Source organism: Parasteatoda tepidariorum, chromosome 6 (assembly GCF_982258835.1).
Source record: "Parasteatoda tepidariorum strain Cologne lab strain chromosome 6, Ptep-v5.0, whole genome shotgun sequence".
In the NCBI taxonomy this organism is placed as follows: Eukaryota; Metazoa; Arthropoda; class Arachnida; order Araneae; family Theridiidae; genus Parasteatoda; species Parasteatoda tepidariorum.
Genome location: NC_141760.1, coordinates 57,756,474 through 57,773,878, shown reverse-complemented (window position 1 = coordinate 57,773,878; position 17,405 = coordinate 57,756,474).

The following is a 17,405-nucleotide window of genomic DNA, read 5'->3' as shown; positions in this document are numbered from 1 at the left end:
CATATGTATATTAATCTGTTTTAAGATGATCTTGTTAATGTACTTCTTTGTCAGAATTTTAAGTTTGTTTCGTTCATAAAACAACATTATTTGTTTGTTGCTTTCATACATAATTTCATAAAGATGCTCTATTAAAGGTTATCTTTATGAATTATTGATGTAAAGGAAAATCGTCTGCAAGAAACAATGTTTATTATTCTTTCCCCCATCAGTTTCCTTAAATCATTCTTAACAGATCCTTCTTGATCATCTGCTTCTTTAACCCCTTGATGATCGGTTAATTTTCAGGAAAATAGTAATAAAAGTGTCTATTTTTTTATCCCTGAAAATTATATGAAACTATGTATCTAAACAATATCTATATTCATTTATAACTTTTGATTTGTTTTTAGCTTTAAATTTTAAAAAAATTTATTTTTAGGAAAAGCCAACATTTAGTGTTAAATGTTGGTTTTCCAGCAAATAAGGAAAACCTCATTATATAAGGATAAATAAGGATAATGATAAGGATAAGGGCAAATAAGGATAAGGAAAATATCCTGGTTCTGCTATCTGGTGTGTTAAAAGAGAAATAAAATGTTTTCCGGGCAAAAAAAAATTCTTAATTTCCATCCCGTAAATAGTATGGGAGAGAGAAATAACGAACGAAATCTCAACCTGTAATTTTCACGGGAGCGAGAAGGAGGGGGCTAAAAAATAAATTTTATCTTAAGCACAAACCAGGTCTATTCACAAAGAGCCTAACTAGGTAACTTTGCTAAGATCACAAATATCACAAATACACGCATTTGATTAGTGCTGATTAGCTGACTTTAGTGCTGGCATCTGGTTTAAAATGAACTAACTATCTATAATTACCTTAAACATATCCTGGTTCAGCTATCTGGTGTGAAAAATGAGAAATTAAATGTTTTCCGGGCAAAAAAATTTTTTTATTAGTTTCCAGCCCGTCAATATCACGGGAGCGAGAAATAACGAACGAAATCTCAACCAGTCATTTTCACGGGAGCGAGAAGGAAGGGGTTAACAGAAGGGCGTGTATTTATTAAAATTTTTATATATCATTTTAGTTAATTCTTTTTACTTGTTAATTGGTTATTCAATCAGAAAGCAAGCAAAACGGAGGCCGTGAACGTCGTTTTAAGTGTTAGCGGTGATGATATTCGTTCACACTGAAAGCTTGGTATCCATTCGGCATGCTCTTAGATGTAAGTTCGAATTTAATTGTTTTTTTTTTTAACTTAACTAAAATGGTTGTTTCCTGACTTGTTACACAGTATAGAAGATTTTTAATCCAGTCTTGATAGCTGCTTAATACTTCCGAACTACAAAATCGGGGTCTGGAATTAAAACACAATGCAAGCATTTCTTCCTCAGTGCTGAAAATTTATTAAGAACTTCAATTTTAATGGAGTGAATATGAAAATAATTGTTAACAAATCTTGACAAATTACCGAAACAATAAACACATTTACTGAATTTTAACGTTTCATATTCTTAATAATATTGTGAATATTGTGAATATTTAATTTACGAGGAAACAAAAATATTTTTGGAAAGGATATATGAGCAATATACATACTCTAAGCAATACTCACTTTTCAGTATTTTCTAAATATTTGATTGTTATTGTCATTCTTTAAAGGGAAAGATCTGATTTAAAGATGGAAACCGAAATGTAAATAAAGATCTCGTACGATTCTATTACTGAATTTCACCTAGGCAACGGTAAAGTAGAAATACCAGTTGCCTTTGTGTAAGATATTGTGCCTACATTCGACGGTTTGTTCATCAATATGCGAACAGTTGATCGATTTCAATAAGGAATTCATATGAGAATGAAAGTTGTCAAAACCTTTGAGAATGGGATATATCTTATTTCAAAATTGATTTTCGTACAGTTGCTATTTAAAATGAGGAGACGAGTTTTCTTTGGCAATGTTAAACTATTAGCAATTTATGAACTAAAGTAAAATACTAAATAAATAATCATAAGAAACTGAAGCTGTTGTTCTATACTTGATTAAAAACTTCATTTGCGTTAAAAATATACAAAATGGAAATAACAATCGACATGTCGCAACCGCTCAAAAATATGCGCCCATTTTCAACGTGCATAAGATGAAACAAAAGTGATTTGAAATATAAAACGTAAAATTGCCAACGAAAAATGTAAAAATTAAGGTGAGAAATGAAACTAGAAAAACAACAGAAGCCGATAAATAAAAAAATATGAGCAATAGAATAGCTCATCTTGATGACCTGGAATTTTGTTTCATTCTTCTGAACGCTAATTCCCTTATTATCAACATAAGCTCCTTACCACCTCTTCATAGCGCGTGGAAATGCCTTTTTCCTGATTTGCCCTTTTGGACCACTGTGAGTTTTTTCATTTTAATTTTCATCTTTTTTCTCCCTCAGTTACTGTGGTTTTTATGGCTTTATTTTTCTCACCTTCTTTTCCATTTTTAGTTGGCAACTTAACGTTTTATATATTAAATAATTTTTATTTCATCTCAACCACATCAGGCAAATCTTGAAAATAGTCACCTAATTTGAGCGCTTGTGACATATCGACTGTTACTTCCATTTCATAAATTATTGAAGCGAATGAAGTCTTTAATCAATTATAAAGTAAAATGTAATGAAGTTTAAATTAATAACTAAAATGGAAAACAAAAGCAACATCCTTACTGTTATTTTTTGTTGATTAATGTAGTTTCGAATTTAAGAAACAACATACACTGTAATAGCTTACTCTTTTACTTTAAGTATGAATACTTCCATTTAAAATGCTTTGTGATATTAAGAATAACTTATTTTCCATTCTTTAATAATTAAAGTACAATGCGAATCCACTATGCTTCCTTTTAAGTGGTGTAAATATATAATGTTTGACTTATTAAATATTTACATTTAAATTCAGATTGTTGATGCATGAACAATGAAGTAAGAGTAGTCACTATTAAATTAAGTTCTGAGAATCTTCATATTTAAATATACATGAATTACTTTTTAAACAACAATTTATTTTCCGAAGAAATTCATAGTTCTTATAGTTGTTACGCTTGTCTGACGAAACTAAATTTTTTAAAAATAGTGACTTTTATTTAGATAAGGTATCCTTATATAAAATGCAATAGCAGAAAAAGGAAAGAAATGCGTAGCAATGTTGCAAAATTTTTGCCATTTAAAAAGACAAATTTGAATGAAATAAATATTAATATTTTACTATAATCAAGGTGATTAACAGAAAAATCTGTAATGTGTAAATAAAAAATAGGAAAAAATTATTTTTGTCTGTGTTTTTATAAGGAAATTTTTTTTTCAATATTTATTTTAGCTATTTCTAAGAAAATAAGCTGAAAATCATTAAATTTGCTAAAAAACCATAAGCTAATACGTTGTAATGTGTAGCAAACCATTCACCTCTTTGAGAAATATTTTTAGAAAAATAGCATATACTCAATAAACTGTTTTTCATTTCTATTGATGATATTAACTTATAAGTAATATCTCTAACATAAATATAAACTTATAAGTCAGATAAAGGTTTACTTATATATATACTATTACTTATATAATATTTATATTACGAAAATAACTTTTTTTTACTTGTTTGAAGTATTAGATTTTATCTTTTTAAGCATTGAAAAATGTTTGTTCTTCAGAATAATAAAATATTTCGTTAAGAAACATAACAGTTAAAAAGTAAAGGCAAGTGTTTACTTTTGTCTAAGAAAGGCATCGAATTTTCCCAAAAAAATATTTTTATTTTTGGGTGCATTTGTTGAAAGCTAAAAATATTAGAAATGAAACATTTTCTTAGTTATAGATAAAAATTAAAATTGTTTGAAGTATCAGGCTGTGATTTTTCAGAATTGATACCTAAATTATAACTATATCATCCATTCCGAGCATAGGCAGTGTAAAATTATTTTTAACTCAAACTTTTTCTCCATTCTGGTTTTAAAATAGTTTTCCTTCTTTGGCAGTGATAAAAAATCTTAAACATTATCATTTAATAACAGCTTCAGATGAATAGGTACCGGCTTATCTGGGAAATAAAAGTGGCTGCCATGCAATGCCGGCTATATTGCCCCATTCGTACTATCTTCTTAAAGTTATTGAACCCTCTATTGCCAAGTTTTAAAGACCCTCTATTGCGAAGTATTTCTGCAAAGATTCGTTAAAACCTATACAACAATAATGAATTATACAATTGTCACAAGCAATACTTTTGTCTAAAATTCTTGAAATATTTGTTGAATGATAAAAAGTAACAAACTTGAGCTTGAAAATAATTAAATGAATTTCTTTTGATTCAGTAAAATGAACCATTTAAAGGCAATTCGACAGTGCATCTTGACATCAAAATGGTGGCCACTATTTCTCACTAAAAGTTGCGTTGTGAAGCCACTCAAATAATTCCTCGGTGTTTAGTGCATAATACTCCAATAATATGACATAGTTTTAAATAGAAATCCACTGAAATTAACTGTTACAAATAACTTACTCAGAAGTTATTTAACGCAATTGAAAGAAAGTAAACCTAAATCATGGTGTTGTGTGCACGGTTTAATTTGCTTAATGTTTCTCAATGTGCTCAAAACACTTATCAATTTAAAATAAAAAGCATTTTTCCTTTCAAATATACGGCATGTACCGAAATGCTCTTCTTTAATAAATGTCAAGAATTCCTATTAAAAATGGAGAAAAAAAGTAAAACTATCTGTTGGTCAGAAATTAAAATTTGAACGAAGAAAAATGAAAGAGCTGTTGAAGTCAAACAAATTACTGGTTAGGACGAGTGTAAAGACGTGAAAAGAAGAGTTGTAAGATGATGATTAGAAATATTTGCAACTAACAATCAAACAGGCTTTGATTTTGTGCTTATCCATTCTTCCTCCACAATAATATACTAGACTTTGATAGTGTTTTTTTACTTGTTTGAATATTTATTTATTATCTCTAATGCTTATATTCTTTGCCTTCATTTCTGTTTGGGATTCTAAAAATATATTTTAATAGTAGTCGTAGAGAACACCGTGTATCTTTCAGATAAAAAATTACCAGATAACTACAATAATTATTACATATTTTTAAACAATTGTGAATTACTTCTACGCTTAACAAGGATTATTTAATATTTATTAAATAATCACAAAGATTTAAGGAAACAACATGTTAGGTAACGAACAGAAACATTAGATGACTACTATTATATCGATTTTGTCAGCATTTTTAAATAATTTCGAACTATTTCTGCGTTTAACAATGATTATTTATAAATAATCACAAAAATTTAATGAAACAACGTGGTAGGTAATACGAACAGAAACATTAGATGACTACTATTATATCGATTTTGTCAGCATTTTTAAATAATTTTGAACTGTTTCTACGTTTAACAATGATTATTTAATATTTATAAATAATCACAAAGATTTAATGAAACAGCGTGAAAGGTAACGAACAGAAACATTTGATGACTACTATTATATCGATTTTGTCAGCATTTTTAAATAATTTTGAATTATTTCTACGTTTAATATTTAATATTTATAAATAATCGAAAAGATTTAATGAAACAACGTGTTGGGTAACACGAGCGGAAACATTAGATGACTACTATTATATCGATTTTGTCAGCATTTTTAAATAATTTCGAACTGTTTCTACGTTTATCAATGATTATTTAATATTTATAAATAATCACAAAAATTTAATGAAACAATGTGTTAGGTAACACGAACGGAAACATTAGATGACTACTATTATATCGATTTTGTCGGCATTTTTAAATAATTTCGAACTGTTTCTACGTTTATCAATGATTATTTAATATTTATAAATAATCACAAAAATTTAATGAAACAACGTGTTAGGTACCGAACAGAAACATTAGATGACTACTATTATATCGATTTTGTCAGGTAAGAAAAAAAAACATCAGTTCTTCTTTTAGATGGAATAATACGAAAAATACTTTCCAACCCTTTTATGTTGACGTTTTCTGTATGATTGAACAAGAAAAAAAAGGGTAGAAATAACACAAACGACTTGTAATGCAATAAACTTCTCGTTGGATAAAGGCGTTTCCAGGAGTCTTTTCCATCTGCTCACCGCTGGTAATTCTTTCTTCTAAAAGCATTAGAACCAGAGACGAGAACATATTTCTAACTCACAGATAATGGCTTCTCTTTATTTGTTTCAGAACTATTTTCAACAATATGTAGGAACTACTTAAAAAAAAGAAAGATGGTTGTTGGAATCTGAAAAATGCAATTTTATATAAATATTTTATTATTTTATCGATTTAAAACAAATATAAATTTGAGCAAAATATAATAAAAATAAAAGTTACTCATTTTTAAGTCTTTAATAAGTTATTGATTGAAACAATATGTGCTATCCAATACAGCATGAAATTATTAAAGTTCATTTCAGAAAAATAAATTAAATCTCCTTGAAACATTGCTTTGGAACACTTCTTATTTTTTTTGAGTTTCTTCAGTTGAAATACTTTATTTCCTATCGACATTTAATTTACTCTCAAATTTTTAACAAATAGTTTTATGTGTGTAATTATACAACTATAATCGATTTATTAGAACAATTTTCCTTTTATTTTGTAATATCAGAAATTATTTCAAATATTATTTGAATATTATTTGGGATATTATTTGAAATCTGAGTAATGTAATTTTATCTAAATATAAATTTGAGTGAAATATAATAAAAAGTGTTACTCATGTACGATAATTTATTAATTAAAACGATATGTGTTATCTAATATAACAAAACTATTAAAGCTTATTTCAAAAAAATGATTTGAATCAACTAAAAAGATCGGATAGGAACACTTGCTATCTTTTAAGTTTCTTTATTTACAATATTTTTTTATATCAAAATTCGATGTATTTGCGAATAATTTTTAACACAGATTTATATATGTAATAGCACAACAATAATCAATTTATTGAAATGATTTCCATTTTATTCTGCAATATACGAAATTCTGAATGGTATTTGCATACCCTCCAACTGTTACGGAATTTCCGTAGTTTCAGAAATCTTCTTTTCAGACGGTAGCAAAATTAATGTCTTAATATTTAAAAAAAAATTAATTTTAGCGTAACTTGTCCACTATTACTTATAAAAGTGCAGGCCATATGGCTAGATTCTTAAGTTCAGATAAAAGTTTCATGAGAGATCCATTTGCTTTAAAAATTTCTACTTTGGTTCGTTACCACTAGAAAGAATTATTTTCAAAATCTTCATAAGTTGGAGGGTATGTATTTGGAATCTAAACAGTGCAATTCTATATAAATATTTCATTATTTCATTCATTATTTCATTATTTAAATCACATATAAACTTAAGTAAAATATAATAACAAAAAAGGTTACTCATATACATATCTTTGATAAGACTTGGTCAATCAACTAGTGTTATCTAAAATAACATAAAATTTTTACCTCTGCTTTTAGACAAAATACATTTCTTTAGAACATCACTTAGATAATCCGATTTTCTTCATTTACAATATTTTATTTCCTATTAAAATTCCGTATATTTATGAACTTTTAACTAATAGTTTATATGCGTAATAGTTCAACAATAATCGATGTACTAAAATAATTTCTGATGAGAACCGATAATTGTAGGTTCACATAAGCATTCACTGACTATTTTTTACTTTTAAAAAAAAACCGAGAAATTTGTCATACTTTATGTTTAAAGAATACTTATTTTCCATTTTAACTTCAGTATTTCAGTCTAATATCCGAGTTTAGCTTTAATATATACCCTTTTATTGCAGAAATTTGGATATTTCATCATTGTATAAAGTATGATAGTATAAAAAAAAAGATTTTTTTTTCTTTTATTTTTTGAAAATAATGTTTGGGTACTATTAATAAATGTAGGTATTATGTAAAGTTAAATCACTACTTAATTGGGAATATAAATACAGTTCAGTGTAACAAATTTCTAATATTAGCCATTGTTTTCCTTACTTTTTAATACAGCTTACTTTAAATAATATATTAAATTTTAAATTTCAATTTTAAATAATTGTTTCACTTAGAGGTTAAGAGCGCTTAAAGACTGAAGCTTTTGAGAGGAAAGTTAGTAGGATTATATTTAAATTATCCATTGTCGAGTTTAAAATTGACATTATTGTGTGAGTTCAGTAAAATTTATTTTGCCAAAGTGAGTGAATGGCAACATTTTAAAAATTGAAAGAATAAAAAAAAAATTATAAAATGTTTATGACCTAAAAACATATGTTTAACATCTCTAACTAGTAAAAATTTATTTTTTAATATTCACCTTTATCCCCCTCAATTTTTAAAATAGTTACAGTTCAAATGCAATGGGTAGGTGTGTGTCTAAGTTAGGTAAAGTGTCCTTAATTACTGAAATTCCTAGAGAATATTTAAGTTCTAGAATACCAACGTGAGAAATAATTTCCTAAAGTATCATCATGGAGCTGTGAGGATTCAGGGAATAATGTGTTGCTTCCCAATGAGGAGACCCAAGTTCAAATCCCACCGTTGGCTGGTCGTTTCGAATTTCCTCAATGCCTGATCCAAGAGTTCCTTTGTTTTCTGGATTAGGTTCAAAATCACAATGCTTCGGAGTAAAACATTGAAAGTCATAAACTCAGACTTGGGTCAGCTATTCAACGCCGTTTATAATGTAACATTATAATATAAAGTATACTCATGAATATAAAATGGTAGAACGAAGTCAAATCCTATAAGATATTCTTTGTATTATTTCATCAAAAGTTCATGGTCATGTGGTTAAGTCTCAGCCAGCGCTTGTGTTACTGGGAAGATACTCACTTCCATTTTGTTCATTTCTTTAATTTAATTGACATTTCTTTAATTTTTAGGCTTCCATAAATTGTGGAGAATTTCCATGCAATGATTCCATTACATAATAGAATTATGATATTCGGGTTATAAATATATTTTTCAAAAATAGCATTAAAATTAACTTATAAAAAGTATATCAATGGAAAAAAAGAATGACTTTCGATTTTTTAATTCATAATATTGCTTATTTAAATTTTAAAAAAATCTATTTCAACCTCTACTCTTTCAAGCATTAACTGAATGAAAAAATGGCCAATATAGGAAGCATTTTTGTTGTGAAACTAAAGGTTTTATTGTGAAACTTTGAGAATTTTATTTTTAAGGCGCCTCGCTGACGATAAAAGTTTAGTCACGTTTTCTTTTCGAAAACTTGGAATCATATTATCATTTGCGAAAGAAAAACAGCTCGAATGCAAACTATGTGGTGTTATTTCTAAAATTGAAACTTAAAAAATACTTATGTCAAAAAAATAGGTTGTGCGGCATATATTTTGAAAACTATTTTTAAAGAAATAACACTCTACCTCTACCATTAATTTATACGATTAGCTCCCGTCTTCGAGAAAAATCCAAGTATTCGTAACTGTAACAAACTTACGGCTTAGAACAGATGAATTTGTACTGCCAGCTCTTTTGAACAGAAATGTTAATTTATACGGTTATTCCAAAATTCATCCTCACACAATTTCGGGATGCGCGATCTTCACCATAGAGGTTACAGTATCAGTCAACATGCACAAAGGTCCCGGGTTTGATCCCAGACAGCTTCAAGGAAAGTCTCTCCGACATCTCTCACATTTCTCGATTGATGGCACCGCTAAACCAATTCATCTTTTTTCTGTTGCTCACATTATTTTCTCTTTAAAATCACCCAAGTCTTAAACAACGTCAAGTCTCAACCTAAACTTATCTTTTACGAGCATAACGTTAATTTGAAAACAGTGATGTTATATTTTTTGAAAAACGATTAACCGAAAACTGTATCTTTACGGTCATGTTACCTTCACTGGCATAAACTTAACCGTAATAAAATAAACCGTTAAATATTCCAGTCATTGACCCTATTTTGGCAGGGAAATGTTTTAGAATTTTTAAGATTCGCCATTATATTCTTATTTGTGAAAATAATAACAATAAAACTACGAACTATAAATTGCAACATTTCAAAGATTGATATTTATAAGAAATGATTATGTTTTTTTTAATTTTATCTAGTAGAAAATTAGTTAATTTAATAAAATTTTATTTCATCTAGTGGAATTATTATTTTTTTAATTTTCTGAAGTTTCACTATGTATGTTAAGATATATATCTAGCAACAAGTAATCTATCTCTCGATTTTGATACTTTTTATTGACTTCTAGTTGTAGTTGTAGTTCATTTACGTCGCACTAGAGCTGCACAATGAGCTATTGGCGATGATCTGGGAAGCATCCCTGAGGATGATCCGAAGACAGGCCATCACAATTGTGATCCTCTGCAGAGGGGATGGTACCCCCGCTTTGGTATCCCGACCATCTGCACGCGAAGGCGAGCACTTTACGGTAGAACAGTTTAACTAGGACCAATACCGCACATCCTCGGTCCCTACGCAGACTAATCCAAGTGGTCACCCAATCGCACACTGATCGCAGCCAGTGATGCTTGACTTCGGTGATCTGCTGGAAACCGTGTCTTAATTATCAGTCCACTGCTGGACTGATTGACCTCTATTAGAGCATGATCTTATCAGATAAAGAAATAAAGTTTTCAGGAGGTGATTTGTTTTTTTTTCTTCAATGGATGAATAGTTAATATTTTAAGCGACGCAAATCGTGAAAAAGCGCTTTTATTTGTAATAACATTCGAACAAATAGGAATTTCGAGAACACCTCTCCTTAAAATCATAACCCAAAATGGTTATGATCTTAAGGACCTCACAGCACCTCAAAGAGGTGTCAGCAATAGACAGTGGACAATAGGTCGACCAACGGCTTTCTTAATTCATGTTTAATAGTTATTAATTCACTAATAACTGAATCAATATTTTTTTTACTCCATCGAACTTTTCATACATGATTGCACTGTGTAGAGATGCCCATCATCATGAAATCTTACAGATTTTGTGCAGCAAAGTAAAGTATAACTTAATCAAAAGAAAAGTGTAAAAAAGTTAGCAAAAGAATCTCTTACCGTTGCAACAACTTTTAAACAAATTAGCATTGTGATAAAAAAAAGTGTTATCATCATAAGCAATTGTGTCCCTTTTAGCATTTCAAATTTCAACTCTGTAGTTTCCTTTCAGCGTCCTGTAAAGCGGCACATATAGCACTTTCTCCAACAAGTTTATCTGTTCATAGTTCTCAAAAAAATAATTAAATGCTAATTTCTTATTTCATCCTAATCCCTGTTCCGATTTCTAAATACCACAACACCTCAATTCAAATCACACTCCCATAGTATACACCTTATTGCTTGTTGATTTTCATGAACGCGTAAAATTGAGTAGTCTCTCAAGTTTAATCAACCATGATGTTTCCAAGATACATAATTTTTGCGCAGTGGAAACAAAATGCAACTTTAAGTGAAATACGGAGTTGTGTCGGCATCCCTTAATTATTTTTTGTATTAATATAGAGAAAATTTAGGGGAAACATAACTTATCTGATGAAAGTTTAAACAAACATGTTTTTTATATATTTTCGTCATAGCAGCATGAAAATAAATTTAGTGATAACTCCGTAAAAACTGGCGAGCAATATGACTCTGAATATAATGTTGGACAACCCTAAAAATTGCGTAAAGAGGCACTTTATTCCGAGTTAATACCAAATCATGCATTCATATACGTTTTTAAGTGTGTAATTTAAATCTAAACACTTAAATTTCAATAATCAAACAGTTAACTTTAATTCTCTTACACTTTACCAGAATGATTTTTTCCATCCAAAAAACACAATATTAGCACTTTGAGTATAAATAAAAGCCAAATAGAAGTTTGTTTACCATCTGAAATTAGTTGGTGAAAGTTTCTAGTCATTTTCAACTCTGATATTCATCAACAGAAACAAACGTTCTCCATTAAATAAGTATACATGTTTTAATTGCATAATTAGAATATTTATATATAAATTTTTAAATCTCTGAGAACTGTATCAGCTTATTTAGTGATGTATAATTTCTTTCTGTTCTATTAAGACAAGTTTAAATTCGTCTTGAAGTTCTATCTGTGCTACGTGGATGATTGATTTACAAACGAAACTTTTTTTAACCATTTGAGCATTTATGCATTCTGAAGTAACGGTTGTTGTTTTATATTGTACTAGGAGGCTCCGCCCCCTGCTCGCTAAAGCTCGCCAAACCCCGAGGATTGCTACGCAATCCTATGTGGTTCACGCCGTGAACCATGGCTCGCTGCGCTCGCTCGCCAATTAACACAATGTTCTAGCACAAAGACATAATATATTATCATCAAAGACATAGCATTTTATCATCAAAGACATAGTATTTTATCATCAAAGACATAGTATTTTATCATCAAAGACATAGTATTTTATCATCAAAGTCATAGTATTGTACTTTTGAAGAAGAATTCTACCAATGTTCTTATTGGCTTTTAAAGAAGTATATTAGCTATTTAGATTGTACATGGTGAAAAAATCAAAACATTAGCTAAATAAGAAACATATTAGCAAAATAAATTATCAAATATTGCTTCACTAATATTCTGCATTTTAAAGCGTGAAAATTCAATGCATAAATAAACGCGAAATATAAAAAAATTCAATGCATTCAATACAAACACTTAAACGTTTTTTAGACGTTTAGGTAGCTCCCAGTAGAAAAATAACAATTCAACAGCGGCCTTTTAAAGCATTCTCACTTCAATTAATTAATTAATAACTAATTGAGTTTAAATTAAATATTGTCATGTTCTTAGTGCATGAATCTGAATTGAACAACCTGATAATGCTCACTCTGGTTATTGTTATCTGGTTGCTCACTACGTGCTCTTGCGCGCCGAATCCAATCAATTAAAAATGAAAACTGTTGCCAGCGCGAGAAAAGAAATATCATCGGTTTTATTGATACATACATACATACGTACGTATTAGCGTTTTATATAATATAGATATGAAAATTAACTCAACTGACTCTAATATGCATCTTATTTTAATGTTATAATAAATTTCAATGTTTGAATAACAAAAATGGTTTTGACTTTACATCAAGTAGTGTAAAGAAACATTGGTCTAGTAAAACACTGTCCAAGATTTATGTATGTCTTTCAAAAGCAAAACTTTCATGTAAAGTGGTTGCCATCATTTTTGGCTTGGAGATATACTATTATTTTTTACAGTATAGGCGACTAGATGATTTAACTGGGTGATGTTCTTTGTTTAAATAAATAAGGTATTTATATTAAAATACATTTAAATCTAGATGTTTCAATAATGTTTACATTTTGTTAACTCAAAAAGATTTTAATTTTCAAGGGAAGACTGGTAGAGAAATATGCTTAACATTCAAAACAAGGTTAACGAAAAATAAAATACACATTTTATATACCTATAAATAAAAGCAAAATAACGTTTTGAAATATGCTAAGTAAAAGTAAAGTAAGTAAAATGAAAACGGAGTCCAACAGGCAAAAAAATATATGAATAAAATAAAATAAAATAAGTAACAAAATTAAATGAAATAATTAAACAAAAAAATTAATTAAAATAAATCTGGTGATTTTAAATGATTTGAAATTTTATTTTTTTCTAATCGTAAAAGTTCCTGAATTCCTAGAAAAAAGTACGTACAGAAATATCTCTAACACATATAACCAATTATAAAACATTGATTTGAACATTAGAAGGCAAAAAATCAAGTTATTTTAAAAAATAAATACATCTTATTTTGTGAACGAGGATTTGGAGATTAATATCCTCCAAATAAAATGACGCAACGATAGTAAAAATAATAACTCAGAAAAAGCTATATTTTAAAATGAATTTTCTTTTTACAAAGGCACACATTTTTATCTGTATTAAAATTTAAAATTTATAGGTTTACATTTTTCTGGATCTTTCCAATTGAGATTAGGATAGAAAACAAAAATATACTATAAAGATATGTTTTAGTCATAATGTATTTGGGTAGAATCCATATGTACTTTTGTAGTCTTATTTTTAAGCCATGATTTATTGATAATATATTTTATTCTTTATAAAATATTAAATTTTTATCGAAAGTTTAGGATAAGACTTATGAAAAATTCTGTGTGCTAACTTTTTAGAATGTATAAGAAGATTTATTTTAAAATATCGAAATATATATATATATAATAGATGTTCACGGGATATTTTCTTCATTGGAAATAAACGAAACCAAAAACTTTTTATTTTCATTTTTTAAAAAAAAAGATATTTCATTTTCATTCGATCTGCAAACGGGCATACATTGTGTCACACAGATGTGCCGTATATCATTTTGTGAAAATGGAGGGCCCTTGGTCAGTCAATACGTGTATATTTAATGCTGGTTTCAGGTGAGGCTGAAGTTGTCGTTTAATAATGTTCCATACGTGCTCGATAAGAGAAACATCTGGTGATGTAGAAGGCCAGGACAACATGTAGACATTTTGTAAAGCATGTTGAATTAGAGGAGCAGTATGAGGGTCAGTTTTATCCTGTTAGAAAGTACCCTCTTGAATGCTAATCGTGAATGGCAAACAAAACTGGCTGAATCACCAGGTTGACGTACCACGAGAGTGCTCCTGTTGTCACAGGAAATTGTTCCCCAGATCATAACTCCAGGTGTAGGCCCAGTGTGTCTAGGCCAGAGAAAAGTCGGTAGCACGCACTCTCCTGGCTTCCATCTAATGACCATCACTGTCACCAAGTCAGAACCGTCTTCCTTCTGCTCCACTCTATCCTCCAGTGAGTTCTAACTCGACACCACTCACGCATAGAACTTCAGTGGTGAGGGGAATGCAAGCTACAGGGTGCCTCGCTCGGTGCTGCGCTTGAGTTAGTCAATTTGTAACAGTTCGTTGTGTCATTGAAGGGCCAACTGCCGCTCGAATTTCTGATGCAGGAGCAGCATAGTGCACCTCAACCATACGACGTACATGACGGTCATCCCTCTGAGTAGTGCCAAGTGGTAGTCTAGATCTCGGGCCTTCGTGAAGCTGTACCCTAGCTTGACAAATGCTTCCAACAATCATGGACTGTGTGTACATTTCTATCCAGCATTTCTGCAGTATCGCTGAAAGAAAATCCAGCTTCCTGTAGCCCTAATACGCGATGTTCAAAGGTAGTGGGCTGTTGATAATGACTTTTTCGCCTTCTTAAAGGCATTCTTGACTAACAGCAACTTACTATATCAAAATTTAACAAAAAATAACACTTACGAACTGTAGAACACGTATCAAAAGCAACTCTGATTTACATGTTCACTGTGGCGCTTCTTGCGCAAGCGCGAAATTTGAATAGATATCATCTTTTAGTTGTATAAATAAGCCTACCAAATTTTGTTTATCTAGCACAACTCCTTCTTGGTGTTGGGTTTTTTTCCGCCAATATATATATATATATATATATATATATATATATATATATATAGTTTTTAGACTATTTTATTTTCAGTCTTAGTACCTTGAACTATTGAATCTTATCGATGTACAGTGAGCCAAAAAAAAAAACGCATCTCCCTCAATAATTTTTGATCTACTGGTCAGATTTTCACGTTTTAGGATTAAATCTTAATGGCTCGAAAGGTTGACTTTAAATATGCTAATTTGTCATTAGTATAGTCGACTTATGTCCAGATGGGAGAGAAAAATTTCTTGACCAGAAAGTTCACAAAACAACAACCTTTTGACCAATGAGTAATAACGGAAGTAATGTGAATAGTTTTTATAAAATAATTTAAGGAACAATAATTAATAATTATTTAAGAACATATAATCCTGATAATTTCAGTTCCCGCGCATTAAAGAACGGCCATGAAAGCTTCAAGTCTTAAATTGCACACGATTCCATCTTTGTTCCTAAAATTTATTGACAGTGTTTCCGATAAGGAAATCGCAAGAAATAACAAACAATTTGTGAAATTATTTAAAAGAAAACAAAAGGAGGTAAAAAAAAACTTAAAATATGCTGCATTATATCTAAGAAACCATAACTTTTTTACATTTTTCTCAAGTGACATATATTTACAAAATTTACAAAATTTATAACTAAATTTGAAGCTTGGTGAGTATCAATACGTAATCTCTTAAGCAGAACACAGCAATTGTCAGTCATTTTTAGACGTGTGTTATGCGTTTATCGCGCAGTATGGTAATAACACAAATCTTTCGAAGTACAAATAAAATTTAAAAAAAAAGGTTGCTGAGTTTAATTAGTTTCTGTAACTGGAAGAACGTGAATTTTCGTATAAACATAATATAACTTTATAAAAATAAAACTATTACTTCACTAATTTTACATGCACTCATGATCATGCGTAACACGTATCAGATATTTGGACAGTTGCTTTTGAATCAAACAAAACAAGAAAAAAAAAGTTAATAGATGGTATGTTCCCTTATATAGGCTTCAAACATCTGTTCTAATCTGTAAATTTACAAGTTGCAAATTTAAAAGACTTAAAGAACTCCTGGAATAATTGTCCAACTGTCTTAGAAACGCAGCTTTCAGGCGCTGAATAGTTGTTTAGGAATAAATGGAAATTTTAACAAACTTTTTTGGAGCACAACGAAATTTTTTTTAAAGTTACATTTTGGAGATCTACCTGGCCAATCCACCCAACAAACATCTTTATTGTTCTAAAAATCATTGTCAAGAAGGTCCTATTATAGTCATTAAACATAATCAGCGACATTTGCGCTCCTGGAAGTTTTAACATCTTTATGCATACATAATTATTAAAGCATTATGCATACATAATTACTAAAACTCAATATTGGCTTAAGATTAGGACTGGGCGATATTAGAAATTATATATCGTGATATATCGTCAGTTTTGCATCGCGATATAGCGATGTATCACGATATAGTATTTTTGAATTTCATTTACTTTAAGGCACAGAAAGTCAGATTTCTATCAAGACTTCATACGCATATTGATTTAAATCAATTTATAAATTTGAAAATATATATATTTTGCTAAAGAAAGATATTAAATAAATTGACTAAGATGTACAAATCTTACTTAAAATATTTAATGAAAAAATGTGTGTAGATACAGAATGAAATATTTACACTTCTTTATCGTTTATAAGGTATAAGCAGTCTTAATTTAAGTTAACCCCTAAAACACCCTTAATGAAAAAAAAATATTGTTATTAAACAAAAGCTGATTTTAAAATTTCAAAATATATTTTAATTAAAATAAAAGTTAGATTGACTAAAAGCCGAAGTTTAAAATTAAAAATGTTCGAATTTTAAACTAAAAAGTAAACATAAGATTTGTAATAATTTCTTAAAATTTTCGTTCTCTGAAAGATTTCTCAGTTTAAAAATAAAAAGGGAATTTTATAAA